This window comes from Ambystoma mexicanum, chromosome 1q (assembly GCF_040938575.1).
Source record: "Ambystoma mexicanum isolate Mex_15411 chromosome 1q, UKY_AmexF1_1, whole genome shotgun sequence".
Taxonomy (NCBI): Eukaryota; Metazoa; Chordata; class Amphibia; order Caudata; family Ambystomatidae; genus Ambystoma; species Ambystoma mexicanum.
In genome coordinates this window covers 457,568,884-457,591,701 of record NC_090922.1, presented here as the reverse complement: position 1 = coordinate 457,591,701, position 22,818 = coordinate 457,568,884, and the positions used below count along the sequence as shown (strand labels likewise).

The 22,818-nt window shown below is 46.8% G+C and overlaps 1 protein-coding gene across 1 annotated transcript in view; it reads right to left on the bottom strand.

The window, feature by feature from the left end:
* LOC138528623 (serine/threonine-protein phosphatase 2A 65 kDa regulatory subunit A alpha isoform) overlaps window positions 1-22,818 on the bottom strand; it is a 1,423,294-nt gene that overhangs the window by 51,601 nt on the left and 1,348,875 nt on the right. The gene's annotated exons all lie outside the window — the stretch shown is intronic.

Genomic DNA, 22,818 nt, shown 5'->3' with positions numbered 1-22,818 from the left:
GCTAACTTCATATGTTCATCTGCAGAAGTGATATTGAGAACCAAGCTTGTTAGCAGGCTCTTCATCATCATACCCAGATCAGAGAAACTGTGCAGTTAGTTAAAGGTTTGCTTCAACATTTTCTCTCAAGAAAGCTCCTCAAGACTTTCCTCTTCACCTCCTCTTTCCTTTCTTCCCTCCTCTGCTAATCTCACAGTTGCTGTGATTGAGGACGAGGGCCCTTATGTATCCTTTGGGGTCCTGGCCTCCAACACCCAATTGACCCAGCCTCTGCCTACCTCACACTTGCCTCAGCACCCACCAGCCTTCGCCCTGAAGGCTTGCACTATCCACCCAACGCGGCTCTAGGCCACATAGCACTTACCATACTATGCACTTCATCTGCTGCTCACCCGCGAACACAAACATTCCAGGACCTACCCCACTCCCACTTCCCATCTTCCCGCTGCACTTGCATGTTCTGAATACTCACAGGCATAGTAGGTTTGACTTTATACTCCACTGTATTCATTCTTTTCTATCCCATGTTCCCTCCCTGTACTCGCTGTGAAAAAAGAATTTACTTACTGTATGAGTGCCTAACAAATGCACAAAACATATATAAAATGAAAGGATTAATCAATTATCCAGTAACGAGGCCTGCTGTCTTTTCTAATTGGCCATCATAAACCTGCCACCTGCAACATAGAATTGGGACCATCCAATAAATACCCTTCTAAATCTATTTTCCTCCTTGTAAAAATCTCTGCTGAGCTAGAGAAAGAGCAGCATCATTTGAACAATTGGGAACCTGTGAGGTTATCTGGAATCTTGACTAAGGTAAGGAGAACTTGACTGTTCCTAGAGAAGCGTTCCATATGGTTCATCTATGCCCCATATCATCTTCTTTGGTTGGTGTCACATACCACAGTGAAGCTTTTACAGTAGCAAAACCCTGAAATAAGAAATATGTGTTGTGGGACAATACTGGATTAATGTGCTAGTCACTTTAGAAACTGGAGGAATTTCAACACGTTTAGTTGTTTTATCAGAAAGAAATAAGGTCCACCTTTATTAATGGTCTCACAATACATAAGGGCAGCTACCATGTCGACTTCTCCAGAAAGAGACTGGAACACCAAATGGGTGTAGGGTGTGCCCCATTTGTAATGTCAAAAATCAATGAGTACTTTACCAGCTGAATACCACTTGAAAGGAGAAGCTGTGTCCCATTATATGACCAGTATAAGGAAAGGGGAGCTGCTCCCACAGCGGAAGACCCACAGGAAATGGACAAAGTGTGCAGTAGTGAAAGAGCCCCAGAGTATAGAAGAGTGGCCAGAAGACGGGGGGTAATCAACACGATAAGGGTTCATCAATGGACACAAGAGCATATGTCGTTTGTGCCAACCTGGATTCTGCTGCCATTGTAGTAGTGCTAAGAAGGCAGCGCTACATATCAATTGAATTCAGCAACACTGGCGTGAGAGGAGCAGGCGCAACAGGTCAGGGGGGTTTTCTATGCCCATGAGATGTGTGGTAGGAGAGTTCCAGGAGAGCACCGTTGCCTGCTGTGACAAGAAAGTCAATGGTGAGGTCACGTTTGATAGTGGGGGAGCTGGCGATTATTTTGGAATGCAACATACAAAGTGTTCAGTTGCAGCGAACAGCGAGACAAACGACATCAGCACTGCCACTCTCAAGTGTTAGACTAAAGGACCATATGGTGTCGGAGTGCGTTGCCGAGCTATGACGAAGATTACCGGAAGCAGATATGGGAGGATATCCAGCAGTGTCTTCTTGCATGCCTGTGTGCTGCTGCCAAGGGTTTTTCATGCGGGAACTGTCTATGATGTTCACAACACACAAGAAAATGTCTGTGAATTGCTGCATGCTCAAGAAGAGGGTCAGCAGCTTAGTGAACCAGGTCTGGGGCATACAGTAATATTTTCAGGTGGAGTGAAGAAATGATTGTATGTGGTGCTAAGAATGATTGCGGTGGTGTTGAGAAGGAGGAGTATAGTTAGGGTGGTGCAATTAAGCTGCAGCGTGTCCGGTTGCACAGCAGCATGGAGAACTAGAAGTATGGTTTAGCGTTGTAGCCTAAGCACACTGAGCTAGGATCCGTTATCCGACGACAGAAGTGAGATAGAGGTACTGTGTTTCAGAGCAGCATAGTGGAGCTGCCATGTGCTATGTCTGCACAGCATCTCTTGGTGAGGCGACGCAGCTGTTATAAGTTGCAGAAAGGAGGACAAGCTGTGACTTACGCTCTACCAATGTCCTTATAAAGTGCTGATCAGCTCCATAATGGGGGCCATGAAGATGTTAAAGAGAAGCAATTAAAAGTTTTTGGGTTCATTTAGAGTGTCATCTGTGTTTTAAAAGCATGGACAAGTAGTAGATTTTGCCCAGCAGGGTTGGTTGAGGCAATGGTTAGGAGCAATTTATTTAAAATGTCAGCTTTTTGTTACTGGGCAGCTGTTACATTTTAGGTACTTTGCAATGGTAAAAGCATTCATCATAATATAGTGCGAGTGGGAAGTGGGCGAGTGGTGAAAGATGTACCTTAACACGATTGAGGAATTTTAGGCATAGAGCTGGTACACAGCTATGGTCTTTTAGGACATTGCCAAATATTAAAATGACAATGTGTGAATGTTTTAAGAGCGAGTGCTGTTCGCCTAATGAGTAGTGTTTGAGTGAGGTATGTATGTTACAGTGTGGTACTGCTCCTGTGTGAAGGGTGGTTATGGGGTTCTGGAGGCATTGGCGCCAACACATATTGTGTGTGTGTATGGTATGGAGTGGGACCTCTCCTCCGGTGTGAGGCGTGGTCACTGGTACATTTGGACATGGGTGAGTTTAATAGATTTGAGAAATGGATGAGATGCTGTTGGGTGAAGGAGGGGGGATGCCTTCCAATTCATGTGAGAGAGGTTATGTGAGCAGAGTATGCGCAGATGGGGGGGCACCTTCTGCCAAGTGCAAGTGGCTGATGTGCGGACACAGCCATAGTAGTCAGGGGGGATGCCCTCCACCTTATCTATGAGTTGCACCTCTCAATTATAAGATGCCCCGTGTGAGTGATCCCCATATGTTGTCCTCTTATGGATGTGTGTGTGAAGAAGGGAGATGTGATGTGTTGTGTTGTGCTTGGTGTGAATGCAGGTGCTTGGTAATGCATGAGAGAATGTTGGTGCGCCAGAAAAAATGTTTAGATGTGTGTGAAGGAATGCTTGGATTGGAAGGTTACAGAGAGTCAGTTGGAGTGCTCCTGCCTGGGTGATGAGAGCCAGTGGTTTATACTTGGTCATGTTAATGGAACTTAATGTATCTGGAATAAAGCTAACTGATGGAACTTACCTGATGTGTCCAAAGTATCATTATTACAATTACTTTGGTATTTCTTACCCTGACCTGAAAATATAAAACATTAGATCCATATAATAGCAAATCACTCATAAGAGGAAGGTTTGGGACGTTTCGTCTAATCTGTGTACACCATAGCAATATGGCGATAGTGGTGTTGGAATTGCATACGGGCCAGGTTTAGGCAGGTTAGGGGCAGTTGTAGATAATATCCCAGTATTGTCATCATAAACGCAATGAGGAACAGCAGAGCATTCTGGAGGAAATCTACCAAAAGTGCATTCAGCTGCACCAGGGACAATCCCTAAATAGTAATGTACACCACAGAATCATAAGGCAGTTCCACAGTTCCCACCTTACCAGACAGCGACCCTCCTTTTCATCCAGCAAATCCAGTTCCAGGCATCTTTTCTAGTGCCTAGATTTGTGGCACTGCCTGTTTGACAATGTCTTTTGAGAGAAGTTTGCATACTTTTACTCATTTTTTTAAAGCATTTACTTGAAATCACTGTACTCAGTAATGTACCCTGATCTAGCCGTCACTAATAATGAAAATAGAACATTAGTGGTTTGTAGTAGCTGGAATATCATTAGAGGCTTGTCTCTAGTTACAATGTGCAGTGTTTATCCACGTGGGTAATTCTGTAAATGTAAGGCCTGTATTCATAATCAGATGAACCTACTAAGGATGTTTCCAGTGTGGTTTCATAGTCCTTTGGTGACGTACCTTCACGTAAACCAAGTCACTGGGCACCAGGAAATGACATGCTTGGTCTGGTTCGTTTGGTTGTTCTTCTTTGACCTGTAAGGGAATATATCTGACACATGTTTATACTAAGCCGTATGCTAAATGGCTGTCTCTGTGACTAAAGCTAGTGGTGGTGATGCAGGAAGGTGTCTTGGGCAAACCATAAATATTTAATGTGGGCTTGAATCTGTATTTGGTGACTATGTGTTGCATACTCATTGAGGCTATCGGGAGGACACCTGGACATTTAAGATTTAGTTCTGTACAGATTTGGGCAACATAGTTTTTTAGACTCACGTATCATCATTCTACTGCCCCTGCTGTTTGCAGGTAATGTGATGTGGGCAGTGGGAGCTTGCTGAATATGTAATGCTAGACAACATTATTTAACTTCCTGTTCTGCGAAGTGAGTCCCTTTATCACAATTTATGCACGCAGATACTCAAAATCTTGGCACGGAATCCATTATTAGTATTAATTTAAAGTACTGTGGGTGTGCCAGAATCAATGTGCTTGTCACAATAGTAATGTATCCAACAAAGTACTATTTTTAGCCAATTGCTATATTTATTCCAAATGTCAATCCTATTGGTGAACCAATATAGTTCTCTTGCCAACACGTGTTCTGACCGTTGTGGTCTTTTTAAAGGCTATATTACAGGGTGAACATCACGTGGGCAATAGATCCAAAACAGTAAATGATAACCAAGTCATTCAAACTCGTGCAAACGTTATTGGCCAAAACAACATAATCCACGAAGCAGAGAATTGGAGAAGGGGAAAAAAGAGGAGGGGGGGAATTGGAAAACAAAATTAGTGCTAATAGTGTAAAACTGTTCCAGTGTTAATAGTGTTAACATCCACCGGTAGGACTTAGCTTGGCATTCAAAAACTCCTCTCTCAACGTCCTATAACATGTTCATGAGCATAGCTGCTGATGATGATATTAAAATTAGTTCAAATGCAGAGTTAGTCGCACCTATTTAGGTAAATTGTCACTTGATAACTACATTGTTGCTTGGAAACGCTAAAGATATTCATTACACATTTGCTCCATAATTAATATATCATTAGTAACATGCCTGATAAATACGTGTATGCGGACCAGTCCGCACCTGCCTGGGACCACAGCTAGGTATCACGGATCGGTGATACGTTTACTCCTAACCTCTTACTCACTCTGTGGCAAACTGAAACCTGTGTACCCATGGTTTGATAGCTATCCATTGAAATATTTCCAAACGTTGTTTCTTCAAGTGGATTCACGACAAAAATAGGGATAAGTGCTAGTTGGGAAAATGCCACACCGTCTGAAAAAAAGTCCCAACAATAACTCACCAAATACGAAACGTTCCGGAATTCTATATTTCTACACGTTCCAATGTCAGAGTAATCATGTGTGTTAACACTCCCTGGATAGAAAATGTGAATTCTGTTAAAGATGTTAACCAGGACCTAACAATAATATCTAAATGACAGTGTGGTGCCGCATGGGCAATTGCCGCTCTGCCTGAAAAAAAGGCTTGACAGTGACTCACCAATTACAGTACGATCCATTCAATATTTTTGTAGTTAAGTCATAGACCTTCAGTGTCCGAGTAGTCATGCTTCTTAACACTCCATGGGTAGAAAATGTGGATTCTATTTAGTGCCAAGTTTTGTCTGAGACCTATATATCAATTGAACCTGGGTCCTTGAAGACGAGGTAGCAATACTTGGAGATGGATGGGGATGCAGAACTTACTCATCCATCAATAATCAAACTGACTCAGGAAGTTGGCAAAACGTAGTACTGTTTCATTTGCAATTATCTAAAACAGGGAGTTACAACGGACATCAGACATCGCAAAGCATGATCTCAGTGAATTTCATAAAAAACAACTTTTATAGTCAAAATTCGTCATCAGTGACGTCACACTATGTGGCAAACTATGAAAACCTACTTGAGGATATGATAGGATTACAGGGAACATCTAAGTATATGTTCCATACTGACGGGTGTTGTGATTGTGTCTCTAACATCAGGTGGACAACTAAGCCCTCCTCTAATGCAAGTCATCTTCATTGTCACAAAATACACGACGCTTCATTGGTCACACAAAATATAGGGCTCTCTGTTACATGGCCCTCTATAATTGGTTGGCACACTTGTACCCTTCTATAATATTCCACATGCTACCAGCACGAAGGCTGGTACCCCAGGTGCCTGTGGGCTGGTCTTGATCATAGCTTCCCACCTAATTAGCCTGACATCTATCATTTCTCTTGTGGTCTGCCATTCAATTAAGGCTTTGAACTTGGCCTTGCAGAAGCTCTCTGTGCCTGAGAATAAAAGGGAGTGTGTGTTAGGAAAGATTTATTAATTGTGGGTAATTTTCCTTCCATGTGGCAACCCCTAAACTTTTTGCTGTTGTTTTCACCATGATCTAGACTTTGCCAGAGAAGTGCAGCCTTCTGCCGCACTCCTCTGGGCTTTCGCTCCATTCTTACGGGGAAACTGACATGCCCTTAAGACAGTCAGTACCAGGAAACGCTGTTTCCCGTAGTTTCTTTATCATGTTGCAGCTTTCGTGCAACATGACACAAGAGGGCGCTGTAAGCTAAGTTACTGCTCTCTTGGGTCTCTAGCCTTCTACAGGCCCTAGATACTCTTTTTGGATTGTAACTGATCGGTGCAAGTGAATCACGGACGGGAATGGTGGCAGCGATCGTTTCTTGTGTTTTTTAGCTCCTTTTGGCGTTTTAAGCGCGTTTTCCGCGCTTAGCCCAAAATGGTGGCCTAGCTCCCAAAATGGCCAGACCACGAGGCTCCTTTGTCCTGTCCGCTGACCGTCTTGCCCCCTTCACCTTCCCCAGGTCGAGCCGACCCGGGGCCTTCCTTATTTGGGCATGTACTTTCCCGCGAAACACAGATGCTTTCGCAGGCTTCTACAGGCCTTGTGTGTGCCTCCAGGATGTGGGCTGGGATGTCTGGTCCCAATACACATCCTGGGTGCCAGAGAGTCTAGTGTGGTGTGAATGCCTGGGACCACCGTGGTCCGTGATAGGTCCACGTATGGTGTGAGTGTTTTATGAGCGGATCTCCCATTGGGTCCCCTCTGTTTTGGCGCGAAGGGAACCGTGGATAAGAGGGGGCTGGAAACGCCACTACCATGTCGATCTCCTGAGTTCTCACGAACAAAGGAATACAGGAGCCAAGTATCCTGCAACCACGAGGCTGAACCGAGGAATCGCGGGTGACCCGCTGAAGGACTGCTCCTCTGCACTGCTGTCGCCTTGTGAAACCCTTTCTACCTCTGATCGAACCAGAAGGCCTGTACTGGTACTTCGACCCTTGGAATAGCGGGGACAGCTATTCTCGGCATCTTCACCATCTCCTGCACGTAAGCCTTCGGAAGTGTCTCTGGGCCATCCAGCAGACTGACCAGCCTACCCAGGAGTCTTGCTCTGTAACCGGCGCCAGGTTGTGTTGTATTTCGAGTCCTTGTCACTCTCACACGATTCGTACACTTGGCATTCCCAGGACTGAAGTGAGTAGTGTACGTTTGGCTGAGATACACACGGCCGCTCCGTTGCCCTGTTGTGGTAACAAACTGTGCGGGTTCACTTCGTTTGGGACATCTTTAACTCAACTCTGCTGCTGCAGAATCTACACGACGACGAGACGTCCCCTGCTCCCCTGAACCTGCCAGCACTGAAACTGACGCGGAGAAGCCTGGGTCTGCTTGCATCGGGGACCGGTGAGTAGCATAGCTAGGAACTGGTCGCCCTCCTGCAGGAGCCCATAGCTTTTCCCCGCTGTGTCAAACAGCACGCCTTTCCGTACTCACGCTCTGCTTCTGCCCACAGTGGAGGCTGCGCTTGAGTCGCGGAACTCTGTTCTTCTTCATTTGTGCACCAAACTGAACTGCCTGATTCCCTCGAAGAGACTCCCCTTTTTGCCCATTGGCACCAGTGTGTGCAGGTACTTTTGAGCACAAGGCTCCACTCTTCGTAGGGCTTGGACTTCCTTTTAGTTAGGTGCCTCTGAAGGCGGACTGGGTCTGATCATTATTTCGCACTGCCTGTTTTCCTCCCCTTCTAGGTGGACTACACATTTCGTGCATCTAACGCTTTAGACTCGTTTGTATTTGTATATATATTGTATTGGTTTGGTATGTGTTGGTTTACAAGAGTTTTATTGTGATTTCTCGCTACGGTCATTGTTGCAAAGGCCTTGGAATAAATGTGTATATATTTTTAATATAACACCTGTTTGGAGTAATTTGTAAGTGTCCTTGCTTTGTGTGCTCATTGCGGGCTTTCAGTCACCCTCACCCCTCTTGAGACCTAGTCTTGACTGCCGCGATCGCTACCCTGATTGGTCTGGCTTGTCCAGAGGTTACCCTGTTCCAAGTAATTAGGTTGGCCTTCTGAACCTCTGCGCCGCCAGGACAGAGTTCAGAAATACATCTTAACAAATTGGTGTACAGCGGTGGGATACGACTGAAGGTATCCAGTGTTGCGCACGAACTAAGGCATTTCAAGTTATTCCTACCAGGACACGTAGTGAATTGTTATAGTATAACTTTAAAAATGCCATAGTCCTATCTAACAGTATGGAAACAAATACCTTGTTAACTTTAAATGGTTCCAAATCCGAAACATTGAAAAAGATGTGTGCGGAGAGAGGTGTTTCCTCTCAAGGCACCAAATTGGATATGATCCAAAGAATCGTGGCGTGGCAAGAAGCGCAGCTTGACGCTATAACTTCTGAGGACAGTGCGGAAGGAGGTGGGGCTGCTCTCACTGGTAGAACCGACGGTTCTGCCGCTGCACTGATCCACCGCGACCACGAGGACAGGGAGGATGAGATGTCTAATGTTTCCTCTGCCAGTGTTGATGGGGAGGCTATGCTTGAATTCAAGAAGCAAGAACTGCGGTTTAGGCAGAAGGAGCTTGAGTTCAGCATAGCCAAACTACAAATCAAACAGGCAGAAAAACAGAAAGACAGGGATCACCAGTTGGAACTGGCCAAGCTTCAGGTTGCAAATGGGTCCAAGGGTCCTGGACATGGGTCTGGGGCCTCCTCTCATCCACGGTTTCCGAAAGATCTGCTCAGTGTGTATGAGGAAAGGAATGACATTATGGACTGGCTGAATACGTTTGAGTATGCATGTGAAGTTCAACAAGTTGACAATGCGGATAAGATTGCCTGGTTACTCAGCAGACTGCCCCATTCTGGCTGTAGTGCCATTATGGAAATGTCGAAGGCTGAGCGAGCTGATTTCGCAATGTTAAAGCAAACTCTCATTTTAAAGTTTGGAAAGACTCCTGCCCAATATTTAAAACGATTCCGAGAGTACAAGAAAAAAGAAGGTGGTACTTGGGTATCTTATGTCACCGAATCCTTAAAAAACTTGACTGGCTGGGTCGAAGGTTATAAGGTTTCTACCTTTGAAGGCATGATAAATCTTGTCATGCTGGAACACATTTTTGCATCTTCTTCCCCGGAGCTTAAGCAGCATTTGGCCGATTCGAAGGAGATAGATCCTAAGAAGCTGGCCATTGCAGCAGACTTATGGGTGTCACATCGAGTGTCCCATAAGGACAAAACTCATCCTGGTAAGCAGGAGGAAGGGAAAAAGTCCAAAGATAAGGAGGGTGGAGAATCTGATAAATCTTCTTCTCAAAAGGGCCACAAAAAGAAAAATAAGGGTAAGACACAAGAGAACTCACAGGGTAGTGGAGGTCAGCCTCCGAAACAGAACTCTGGTTACAATAAGCCTCCCTATGTAAACAGACCCAATGGATCTTGTTTTGCTTGTGGAGCAACTGACCATGTGAAGGGGGATCCCCGGTGTAAGGTTAAACCTTTGGGGGTCCACTCCGCTAATCTGGCCTTCTCCTCCTACGAGGAAGAAGAGATTACAGGAGCATCCTTCTCCTCAGAATCCTTCCCCAGAAGCTGAGGTAGTTTTAGTTTCCCTGGGTTCCTGGGAGCCTAAAGTCGCAGAGGCTTATGCTAGGATTCCAGATAATACCAAGCACTACTTTAAAGACAGTGTGCTGATCAATGGAGTAGATACTCCATCTCTTAGGGATAGTGGGTGCAGTCGAACTGTAGTGGATTCTACCTTGGTAGACGCAGAGGAAGTTGCCAGAGCTACTCTGATGCCCACTAAGTTGGCTGGCGGCCCACTCCGCATGTTCCCAGTAATACCTGTAAATCTTACTTTAAATGGTACAGCAGTCAGGATTCCAGTGAGCATTCAGAGAAACGTCCCAGGAAAGGTCTTGTTAGGCAATGATCTCAGAGCTTTAGGGCTCGTAGGAGACACTGCCGACAGACCCTACACACGGTCTCAAACACGGGCAGCATTGGCCAAGACCAATACGCCGCCCCAGCCGAAGGGGAAACCCAAGGCGAAAGGAGTAAACAAGTCAAGACGAGGGAAAGAGAACATTCCCCCGAGCTCGCCTACCACTGCAGTGGAGGAAGTTGGTCAATCGCCCGGGCCTGACGAGGAGGTGGCGATGCCTGAAGTATTTGACCCCAAAGACCATCCTGAACTAAAAGACTTGTTAGTAGAAGGTGGTCCTGATAGGGAAGAATTCAGTACAGGCCAACGTGAGTGCCCATCTCGGGAAGGCCTAAGGAGACAGGCCTGCTTCCAGCTTGAGGGTGAACCTCCTGGGACGCATCAGATTTATTGGGAAGGTGGACTCCTGTATAGTGAGCCCACAGAGTCTACAGAAGGAGACCATAGGAGGTTGGTGGTTCCCCTTGCTGTAAGACCCTTCCTCCTGCAGTTGGCGCATAAAGTGCCCCTTGCTGGTCACCTTGGTATTAAGAAGCAAAGGTTATCCATGCACTTCTACTGGCCCAAGATAGGGGTACAAGTAGAAAGTCACTGCAGGAGTTGTGCCTCCTGCCAGTTATCTGGTAAGGTTGGCTGGACAATCCAAGCTCCATTGGTACCACTCCCAGTTGTGGGAATACCATTCGAAAGGGTAGGGATCGACATCGTTGGTCCCCTTGACCCGCAAACATCCTCAGGAAATAGGTTTATCCTGGTGCTGGTCGACCATGCTACCAGACATCCTGAGGCCATCCCATTGAAAACTGTAACTGCCAAGTCAGTTGCAAAAGCGTTACTTGGCATATTTACTAGGGTTGGCTTCCCTAAAGAAGTTGTGTTGGATCGTGGCAGCAACTTTATGTCAAAGTATATGCAGGCTATGTGGAAAGAATGTGGGGTCACCTACAAGTTTTCTTCTGCATACCACCCCCAGACCAATGGTCTGGTGGAACGTTTCTACAGAACGTTAAAGAGCATAATTGGGGCTCTGGAACAACCTCAGAGAAGAAAATGGGATCTTCTTTTATCATGCTTACTGTTTGCCTACCGAGAGGTACCACAGGAGGGTGTTGGCTTCAGCCCCTTCGAACTTCTGTTCGGTCATCTGTACGGGGACCCTTAGCCATAGTCAAAGAGGGATGGGAGATGCCCACTACCCCTGTTACTACCAACGTAGTAGATTATGTGCTGGGGCTCAGAAAACGGATGGTACTTCTGATGGGCTTGGCTAGTGATAAATTGAAGGCAGGACAAGCGCTGGTGAAACATTGGTACGACCAGAAAGCTTCCCTCATCAACTTTACACCTGGTCAGCAAGTCCTGATCATGAATCCTATAAGGCCTCGAGCTTTACAGGACAAATGGTCAGGCCCTTACACAGTGGTGGAGCCCCTGGGTGAGGTTAACTATTTAGTGGACCTTGGAAGGCCTGGACAGGCTCCAAAAGTGTTTCACGTGAATAGGCTGAAGGCTTTCGCCCCAAGAGTCGAAATCGCAGCACTGCTACTGGCTTCAGATGTTGAGGAAGAGGAGTCTGAACCTCTCCCCGACCTGTTCCAAAGCGGTCCTTCAGATAGCTTCTTTGAGGGTGTCCGAGTGGCCCCTCACCTGACTTCTAATCAGCAGGCTGAGGTAAAAAGTTTGCTTAGGCAGTTTTCCCCCCTGTTTTCACAGTCCCCTGGTTTGACACCTTGGTGCAAACATAACATAGACACAGGAGACAGTGTACCTACCAAAAGTAGGGGATACAGGATGTCAGACAAAGTACGGTCTTATATTAAGACCGAGGTCAACAAGATGTTAGACCTTGGGGTGATTAAACCCTCTAGTAGTCCTTGGTCCAGCCCTGTGGTTTTGGTTCCAAAGCAGGCACTTCTGAATTGAGGTTCTGCGTGGATTACAGGGCTCTGAATGCTGTCACCAAGACAGATGCACACCCCTTGCCTCGAACAGATGAGCTGGTGGATACTTTGGGTGCCTCCAAGTACCTCAGCACGTTTGACCTCACTGCTGGCTATTGGCAAATAGCTTTAGCAGAACATGCCAAGGAGAAGACAGGGTTTTCTACTCCAGACGGCCTTTACCAATTCAGGGTAATGCCATTCGGGTTGAAGAATGCACCTGCCACTTTCCAGAGGCTTGTGAATCATGTGTTGAATGGGTTGGACGAATTCTGTCTTGCATATCTGGACGATATAGCAGTTTTCAGTGTCACCTGGGAAGACCATGTGAAACACCTCGGGATTGTGCTCCAGGCTCTTCAGAAAGCACACTTGACCATAAAGGCTAGTAAATGCCAGATTGGACAAGGCTCCGTGGTTTACCTTGGACATGAAGTAGGTGGAGGGAGGATACAGCCTCTTCCCAGTAAAGTATAAGCAGTACAAGACTGGCCTACCCCCACTACACAGACCCAAGTGAGAGCCTTCTTAGGACTCACGGGGTATTACCGCAACTTCGTGGCAGACTATGGCACCATAGCTGCCCCTCTGACTGCCCTCACCACTCCGAAGAAACCCAAGAAGGTAACTTGGACCGACGAGTGTGAGAAGGCCTTCAATGGCTTAAAAGACTCCTTGTGCCAGGCCCCTGTCCTCAGGGCCCCTGATTATCAAAGACCTTTTATTGTGCAGACGGACGCCTCTGACACTGGGATAGGAGCTGTACTATCGCAAGTAGATGAGAAGGGTAAGGAACACCCTATTGGTTTTATTAGTCGCCAGCTTAAGGACAGAGAGCTCAGATGGTTCACAGTGGAGAAAGAATGTTTCTCTGTTGTGTGGGCCCTACGGAAGCTGAGGCCCTACCTCTATGGGACCCACTTCACTGTGCGAACTGACCAAAAGCCCTCAAAGTGGCTAATGAACATGAAGAGTGAGAATCCAAAGTTGCTTAGGTGGTCCATAAGTCTACAAGGCTTCGACTTCACTATTGAGCATAGGCCAGGTGTCCAACATAGCAATGCTGATGTGTTGTCCAGAATGTTTAACCAACCTAAACAAGAGACTCATCCAGGGGTGGATTAGTTCCCCCTGTCCATAGTCTGGGAAGGGCGAGTGTTAGGAAAGATTTCTTAATTGTGGGTAATTTTCCTTCCATGTGGCAACCCCTAAACTTTTTGCTGTTGTTTTCACCATGATCTAGACTTTGCCAGAGAAGTGCAGCCTTCTGCCGCACTCCTCTGGGCTTTTGCTCCATTTTTACGGGGAAACTGACATGCCCTTAAGACAGTCAGTACCGGGAAACGCTGTTTCCCGTAGTTTCTTCATCATGTTGCAGCTTTCGTCCAACATGACACAAGAGGGCACTGTAAGCTAAGTTACTGCTCTCTTGGGTCTCTAGCCTTCTACAGGCCCTAGATACTCTTTTTGGATTGTAACTGATCGGTGCAAGTGAATCACGGACGGGAATGGTGGCAGCGATCGTTTCTTGTGTTTTTGAGCTCCTTTTGGCGTTTTAAGCACGTTTTCCGCGCTTAGCCCAAAATGGTGGCCTGGCTCCCAAAATGGCCAGACCACGAGGCTCCTTTGTCCTGTCCGCTGACTGTCTTGCCCCCTTCACCTTCCCCAAGTCGAGCCGACCCGGGGCCTTCCTTATTTTACTTTCCCGCGAAACACAGATGCTTTTGCGGGCTTCTACAGGCCTTGTGTGTGCCTCCAGGATGTGGGCTGGGATGTTTGGTCCCAATACACATCCTGGGTGCCAGAGAGTCTAGTGTGGTGTGAATGCCTGGGACCACCGTGGTCCGTGATAGGTCCATGTATGGTGTGAGTGTTTTATGAGCGGATATCCCATTGGGTCCCCTCCGTATTGGCGCGAAGGGAACCGTGGATAAGAGGGGGCTGGAAACGCCACTACCATGTCGATCTCCTGAGTTCTCACGAACAAAGGAATACAGGAGCCAAGTATCCTGCAACCACGAGGCTGAACCGAGGAATCGCTGGTGACCCGCTGAAGGACTGCTCCTCTGCACTGCTGTCGCCTTGTGAAACCCTTTCTACCTCTGATCGAACCAGAAGGCCTGTACTGGTACTTCGACCCTTGGAATAACGGGGACAGCTATTCTCGGCATCTTCACCATCTCCTGCACGTAAGCCTTCGGAAGTGTCTCTGGGCCATCCAGCAGACTGACCAGCCTACCCAGGAGTCTTGCTCTGCAACCGCCGCCAGGTTGTGTTGTATTTCGAGTCCTTGTCACTCTCACACGATTCGTACACTTGGCATTTCCAGGTCTGAAGTGAGTAGTGTACATTTGGCTGAGATACACACGGCCGCTCCGTTGCCCTGCTGTGGTAACAAACTGTGCGGGTTCACTTCGTTTGGGACATCTTTAACTCAACTCTGCTGCTGCAGAATCTACACGACGACGAGACGTCCCCTGCTCCCCTGAACCTGCCAGCACTGAAACTGACGCGGAGAAGCCTGGGTCTGCTTGCATCGGGGACCGGTGAGTAGCATAGCTAGGAACTGGTCGGCCTCCTGCAGGAGCCCATAGCTTTTCCCCGCTGTGTCAAACAGCACGCCTTTCCGTACTCGTGCTCTGCTTCTGCCCACAGTGGAGGCTGCGCTTGAGTTGCGGAACTCTGTTCTTCTTCATTTGTGCACCAAACTGAACTGCCTGATTCCCTCGAAGAGACTCCCCTTTTTGCCCGTTGGCACCAGCGTGTGCAGGTACTTTTGAGCACAAGGCTCCACTCTTCGTAGGGCTTGGACTTCCTTTTAGTTAGGTGCCTCTGAAGGCGGACTGGGTCTAATCATTATTTCGCACTGCCTGTTTTCCTCCCCTTCTAGGTGGACTACACATTTTGTGCATCTAACGCTTTAGACTCGTTTGTATTTGTATATATATTGTATTGGTTTGGTATGTGTTGGTTTACTAGAGTTTTATTGTGATTTCTCGCTACAGTCATTGTTGCAAAGGCCTTGGAATAAATGTGTATATATTTTTAATATAACACCTGTTTGGAGTAATTTGTAAGTGTCCTTGCTTTGTGTGCTCATTGCGGGCTTTCAGTCACCCTCACCCCTCTTGAGACCTACTCTTGACGCCGCGATCGCTACCATGATTGGTCTGGCTTGTCCAGAGGTTACTCTGTTCCAAGTAATTAGGTTGGCCTTCTGAACCTCTGCGCCGCCAGGACAGAGTTCAGAAATCCGTCTTAACAGTGTGGCATGGTTTTATCTTCTGGTTTCGGTGTAGCTCGACCCAATAGCCTATTTTCATGTGACCATGTGACAGGAGACCATGTTTTCGAGCTCTTTGCTGCATACAATACTATTAAATGATGAACTCTTGACACCTTCAGTGTTTTTTTATTCAGAAGTTTGTTTCTTTCTAACGTTCATGTAGATACTTGACAGACAATCAGGCTCACGGTAGCCTTGACTCTTGGTGCTAGTCCAGCCAGCCTTTTTGATTCATCCTCGCCGTTAGCTATTTTGAAACTGCGCCACACTGAAACCCTTTCCATTCACAGGGTTCAAGCTTTGCTGAAGTGCATTGTGGTACTGTCATGCGCCGTACTTCCTGGTGCCTGTGGCCCCGCATCTGACTAGGAGGCCATTGATGTACCATCAAGTACATACGTCCGGGCAGCAGAGATCTAGTTTTTCTTCCGCTTGCTGCTTCGGAGCTTATTAGCCACACCCTTTCTTTCCCACATTGCGTTGCAACCTTTTACGGTCAGTCATGCTCTGTTACGCTCACCGCTTGTTGCTACGTTTGTGTGCTTCATTATTTTCCATTCCATTCTTTTCTCTCCGGAACGCCTCTGGTTCTCTGTTTCCTTTGTTTTGTCATAGCCGCCTCGTGGCTTTGCCGGTTCTCGAGCTTCGGCATCACACTCTCTATCTCTCTTCTTCTTTTGGGTTCGAGCTCTGTCTTCCTTCCTCTCTCTTCGCTGCTCTCTGGCTGCTTTCCCCCAAGTTTGGCGCTGGGGTTTTTGTGACTACTACATTGGGTTTCTTCGTTTTGCGTACCTCCTTCCTGCAAGATTCTGCACTTCTTCCCGGCTCCCACAATCCTGATTTGCTGATACTTCTGACGACCGGCGGAACCCATCTTCCACCCCAGGATCCTGTCTATCAGGATTTCTTTGCGGGTTTTTATGCCACTCCTGGCTTTTTCCCCATTTCTGTCCCTCTTGGGGAAGGGGTCACAGGGAAGGCTCTCCGACAAGGTTTCACTGTGGCTTCTCCTTGAGAAAGACTCTGTCATCAGGCAAAAGACAAGACAGACTACCGACCCCAAAGATCACTGAAACCTATTGACACGTATGCCATTCTATCAGGTGAGGAGGAAGAGGAGGGAACTGGGAGAGTTAAAGTCAACCAGAGTGCCGAGGTTGACAGTTTTCAACACCAAGAACCAGAGATGGCCACCCCAGAACAGCTGCAGGAGCTGGTAGCATCTGTCCGGAATCTCTCCCTGGAAATGCAAAACCTCAAAGCTGAAAACAACCTATTAAAGCAGATGGTAATAGCCAGAAAACCGCGATCCAATGATTTGCCCCGATTGGCTCTTTCCTCGGGCAAATTTGACGGTGCCCCTAAAAAACTTAAGGAATTTCTGGATGCCTGCAAGATATACTTTACATTCAGAACCCACACCTATGCCATAGATTACGTCAAAGTGAGGTTTCTGATTTCAAACATGTCAGGGAACGCCTTGGCATTGGCTATCCCCCTGGTCACTGGAGCTGATCCGGTGCTCCAAGATTATGGGGCGTTCATTCAACTCCTGAAACATAATTTTGAAAGACCAGAAATAGCTCTTGCGGCCTGTGAAGACCTGTTAGATGTCCGCCAAGGGCAGACGTATGTTCCAACCTACATCTCTTCCTTCAAAAGACTGGCTACAGAGACAGGGTAGTCGGAACAGTCCCAGTCCTTACTTTTCAGATGCAGACTCTGAGAAGACCTGGAAGATGAGCTGGCAAGATCCCCGCGTCCCGCTTCTCTTACAGAATTGATGGCTGCCGTCCTTCAAATTGAATTCAGGATGCAAGAGAGAAGACATGAGAAACACTGCTTTCGCCCTTCTTTCACAGGAAGCACCTCTCCTCCTACATTGCCTGTCACCAAACGGATCGACGAGCTCATGAAAATTGGAACTGCCCTTCGCTCTCTTACGCCTGAAGAAAGAAAAAGAAGGAGAGATCAAGGCCTTTGTACATACTATGGGTCAGACAAACATCAGATCCGGAACTGCACAGAGATCCCCTCCCGGCAGTCAAAAAACGAAAACCCTTGATCCTAGAAGGGACGGGATATCGAGAGGTCTCTTCCAGTCCCTATGTTTCACTTTCCATTGGTCCTAACGACATGATTGAAGATTCCCGACCGATGGTGCTCAGTGTTCATTTAAAAGTAGATGAACGGCAGGTTGAAGCATTAGACTTGCTGGACTGCGGTGCCGCTGGCAATTTTGTGGATACGTTATGGGTGGACAAGGTTGGCCTATGGCGCATGGACCGCAAGGAGGACCAAAAGGTGGAGGGAGTGAATGGTAAACCTTTACGTTCAGGCCCCATCTCTCAGACAACAGAGACCTTATGAGTAACCATCCCACAACATACCGAAGACATCAAATACGACATTATACATGCAGCTCATTTTCCTCTGATTTTGGGCATCACCTGGTTGCACAAACACAACCCACGCATACATTGGGCAGCTAATCAACAGGGTTTTGAATCTTTACATTGCCAAAAGAATTGCCTACAAGGCGTACAGTATCAAGAAACAAAAGCATTGCCAAGTAGCCTTAACTCTGCTGTAGGAATACATCCCATCCCAGTTCTCCTGGCAGAGTGCGAAGCAGTGTTTGCAGAAGAGACTCTGTTGGCATTACCTCCTCATAGACCTGGTGTCTAATGCATTGGTCCCTTTCGGAAGAATGTTCACGTTGTCCCAAAAGAAGAAGGAGGCACTCCAGAAGTACTTCGATGACAATTTACACAAATCACTTATTAGGCCATCAAAATCACAAGCAGGAGCCCCACTCTTCTTTTACCCAAACAGGCTTCTTTTGACCTCCGGCCATGCATTGACTTTAGGCGTCTGAACAAAGTAACAGTGAGGGATCGCTATCCCATGCCCCTTATTCCAGATATTCTGGAAGCTGTACAAGAAGCTACAGTTTTCTCCAAACTAGACTTACGCAGTGCTTATCATTTACTAAGAATCCGCTCCAGGGATGAGTGTAAGACAGCGTTCCGAACTCCCTTCGGATTATTCAAGTATCATGTGATGCCCTTTGGGCTGGTTAATGCCCCAGCCATTTTCCAAAGATTTATGGACCGCATTTTTTCTGACCTTATGTTTCTCACATTAGTAGTATATCTGGATGATATCTTGTTTTCTTCTCGGAGTATACAAGAGCATCTCGTACACCTCGAAGAAGTCCTGAACCTCCTCAGAAAGCATCGACTACTGGCTAAAAAGGAAAAATGTGTCTTCATAGTCAACTCAGTACCCTACCTGGGGTTTATCCTGTCCCCTCAAGGAATTCAGATGGACGGCAAGAAGACAGAAGCTATTCTGCTCCCACATCAGTAAAAGAGATCCAGAGGTTTTTGGGTCTAGCCAATTTTTACAGGCATTTCATTGCTGGATTCTCCGAAGTAGTGCTACCCATTGCCAATCTTCTTAAGAAATCGTCTTCACCCTTTCATTGTAGCCCACAAGTGGAAGACAGCTTTGAGCATCTCAAACATCTATTCTGCAGTGCTCCCATTATAGGACACCCAGACCAAAAGAAACCGTTTATACTGGAGACGGATGTCTCGGCGGCCGCCATAGGTTTACTTCTCCTACAAAAGCAAGATCATGAAGAACATCCCATCGCGTACCTATCAAAGACTCTGACCAATAGTCAACGTAAATAATCAGTCATGGAAAGGGAACTTCTTGCCATGACTATGGCATGCGAAGAATGGAGGCATTTGCTACAAGGGGGTGAACATCCATTTACCATTAGAACTGACCACAAGAACTTACAGGTCCTTCAGACCATGGATTGTGTAAATTCCCGCCAAGCCCGTTGGGCCCACTTTTTTGCGCAGTATGATTTCCAAATTACTTACATTCCTGGCAGTCAGAACACTGTAGCGGATGCCCTCTCTAAGAAGTCTAGCAATTCAGGACCGCACTTTCACTCTCCAGAATGACTGTTTCACGGCAACAGGATCATCAGCAACATCTCCACCTTTCTCCAACAGGTTAAGGATGCCCTAGTCTTGTATGGTACTCGAGCACAAGACAAGAGGTTAACCAAACGAGACAGCCTTTTGTTCCATGACCATTGTTAGTACCTGCCCTCCGTGGCACTTCGCCAAAAGGTCTTGTCATGGTGTCACGACCACAAGACGGCCGGACACAGAGGTCAAGCTGGTACTTTGGATCTAATTAAAAGGGTGTTCTACTGGCCAGGTCTTTCCTCAGACGTGAAGCAGTACGTGAAATCTTGTGGAGTCTGTAATAGGAGCAAATACAGTACCTCACCACCAGTGGGTTTGTTAGAGCATGGTATTGTCCCCGATCGTCTATGGAGTCATATCTCCACAGATTTTATAGTGGATTTACCGGTCTCGCAAGGCTGCTCCTGTATAATGGTGACTGTAGAATTTCTGTCAAAAATGGCCCATTTCTCCCCCCTTCCTCGGTTACCCACTGCAGCAGGAATGGCGGTAGTGTTCGTCAAGGACATATTCCGACTACTCGGACTTCCAGACAAGATAACATCCGTTTGCGGTAGTCAATACATCTCCAAGTTTTTGAAGTCCCTTTGTCAGTACTTAGGCATAGAAAGGGCTTTGTCATCGGATTACCACCCTCAATGCAATGGACAAATGGAACGGTTAAACTGTACTCTGGAGCAATATCTTCGTAGTTATACCAACTCTGAACAAGACAACTGGGTATCTTTGCTACTCACAGCAGAGTTTTCCTACAACAACGCACAACATTCTGCCATTGGATTTGCACCGTTTTACTGTACCTACAGGTATCATCCCCATTCCATCGTTCCACAAATCCCCATACAGTGTACTCTGCCCGCTGTGGAAGAAGTATTATCCAAGATACAAGAAGCTCACAGACCGCTAAGCTGAGCTTGTCGGACAGTCTCCGTACTTACAAGACACAGGTCGACAAGCATCGACAAGAGTATCCAGACTGGAAGGTGGGCTTCAAGGTGTGGCTTTCCACAAAATACTTGCCTCGCTGAATTCATCCCTCTGAACTTTCTCCCTGCTACATCGGCCCTTATCCCATCTCAGCCAGGATTAACCCTGTGGCTTTTTGCCTTAAGATACCCCATATTTTCAGATGAGACCACCCCGTTTTCCATTCTTCCTTACTCAAAGGGTCGGATCAAACTCACCCCCGTAGACCTGTCACATTACAAGCCCCTTCTGACTCAGGGGAAGAATATGAGGCGTCATAATTATGTGATTCTCGATACAGAAGGGGTCATCTTGAATACCTCGTACATTGGAAAGGATTCACTAGTGCAGAGGCCTCACGGGAAGCACTTTCACATATTAAAACTCCCATTCTCCTTCGGAAGTTCCACCGGGCTCATCCTGGTAAGCCGGGGGGGGTTCTAGACATGGAAGGGGTCATACTGCCATGCGCCGTACTTCTGGCACCTGTGGCCTCGCATCCGACTAGGAGGCCATTGATGTACCATCACGTACATACGTCTGGGCAGCAGTGGTCTAGTTTTTCTTCCACTTGCTGCTTCAGAGCTTATTAGCCACGCCCTTTCTTTCCCACATTGCATTGCAACCCTTTACGGTCAGCCGTGCTCTGTTAGGCTCACTGCTTGTTTGCTACAACGCTTGTGAGCTTCACTCTTTTCCATTCCATTCTTTTCTCTTTGGAACGCATCTGTTTCTCTGTTTCCTTTGTTTCTTCGTAGCCACCTCACGGCTTTGCCCATTCTGGTGCTTCGGCGTCACCCTCTCTATCTCCCTCCTTCTTTTGGGTTCGAGCTCTGTCTTTCTTCCTCTCTCTTCGCTGCTCTCTGGTTGCTTTCCCCCCAGTTTCGCGCTGGGATTTTTGGGACTACTACATTGGATTTCTTTGTTTTATGTACCACCTTCCCGCAAGATTCTGCACTTCTTCCCGGATCCCACATTCCTGATTTGCTGATACTTCTGACGACCGGCGGAGCGCACCCAGGATCCTGTCCATCAGCATTTCTTTGGGGTTTTTTTTAAGCCACGCCTGGCTTTTTCCCCCTTTCTGTCCCTCTCGGGCAAGGGGTCACAGGGCAGGCTCTCTGACAATCCTTCACTGTGGCTTCTCCTCGAGGGAGACTCCGTCATCAGGCAAAAGACAAGAAAGACTACTGAGCCCGAAGACCACTGAAACCTATTGACATGGACGCCATTCTATCAGGTGAGGAGGAGGAGGGAACTGGGAGAGTGAAGTCGACCATAGTGCCGAGGTTGACAGGAACATCCAGATCCTATACATTCCTATGTATATACACAGGCGCATCACTGCAATCTATTCACTACGTAGCCAGCCTAAAGATTACTTTGTCTACTTGCGTTACAGCATCTGTACAATTGTAAAATGACTTTGCATTTCCTTCAGCATTTCTTTGCATGAGCATCTTCATGTCAAGCCGAAATGTTGCTCATCTTTTGACACCTCTTCTTCAGATTTTATAGAATGTCTATGTTCTTTTGTCGTTTGTCTTTTCTGGGTGTGTCAGTGCTGCTTTTCATGACATCACAAGTCCTCTTTCTCCATTCATTTTCACACTTCTTCTGGGACTCTTTCCAGAAAACATCACATATTTGTGAATGCATATAGGGTTTTCTCAATGGATACTTTGTTTCAAGAATTCTTTGCGGTACAGGCATCATCACTGGTACTGCACGTGTTGCAATTTCCAGTTCCGAACATATTGGCAACATGGGGGTGGAGCTTCTGGTAGGGGCTTTTGACTCTTCCTCTACACAATGTAGCAAGATCAGTTAATGAAACTTACTTGTTAGGTGACAGAATATTGCTCATGTTGGGTTCTTGCTGATGCAAGGACTTTCATGTTGGGTTCTTGCTGATGCAAGGACTCTGCCTCTTTCTGGCATCGGCGTGTGTTAGACCGTGCACGCCATTTTAGTTTACATTTAAATAGTAGCGTGTTACGTACAAACCGTGCGGCATGACGTTTCACATTAAGTCTGCAGTCAGCTAGCATTTACGGAATGTTACAAGCCCTAATGTGTTGGTTTGACAAGGTTTGTTGCAAAATGTATTACTCTTATATTCTTGGAATGTGTTTAAGAGTAAAGGTATTGTAATGTAAAATATTAACTGGCAGCAGTAAACGTTTAGATCTGAGTTGTTGATCAGAATGCC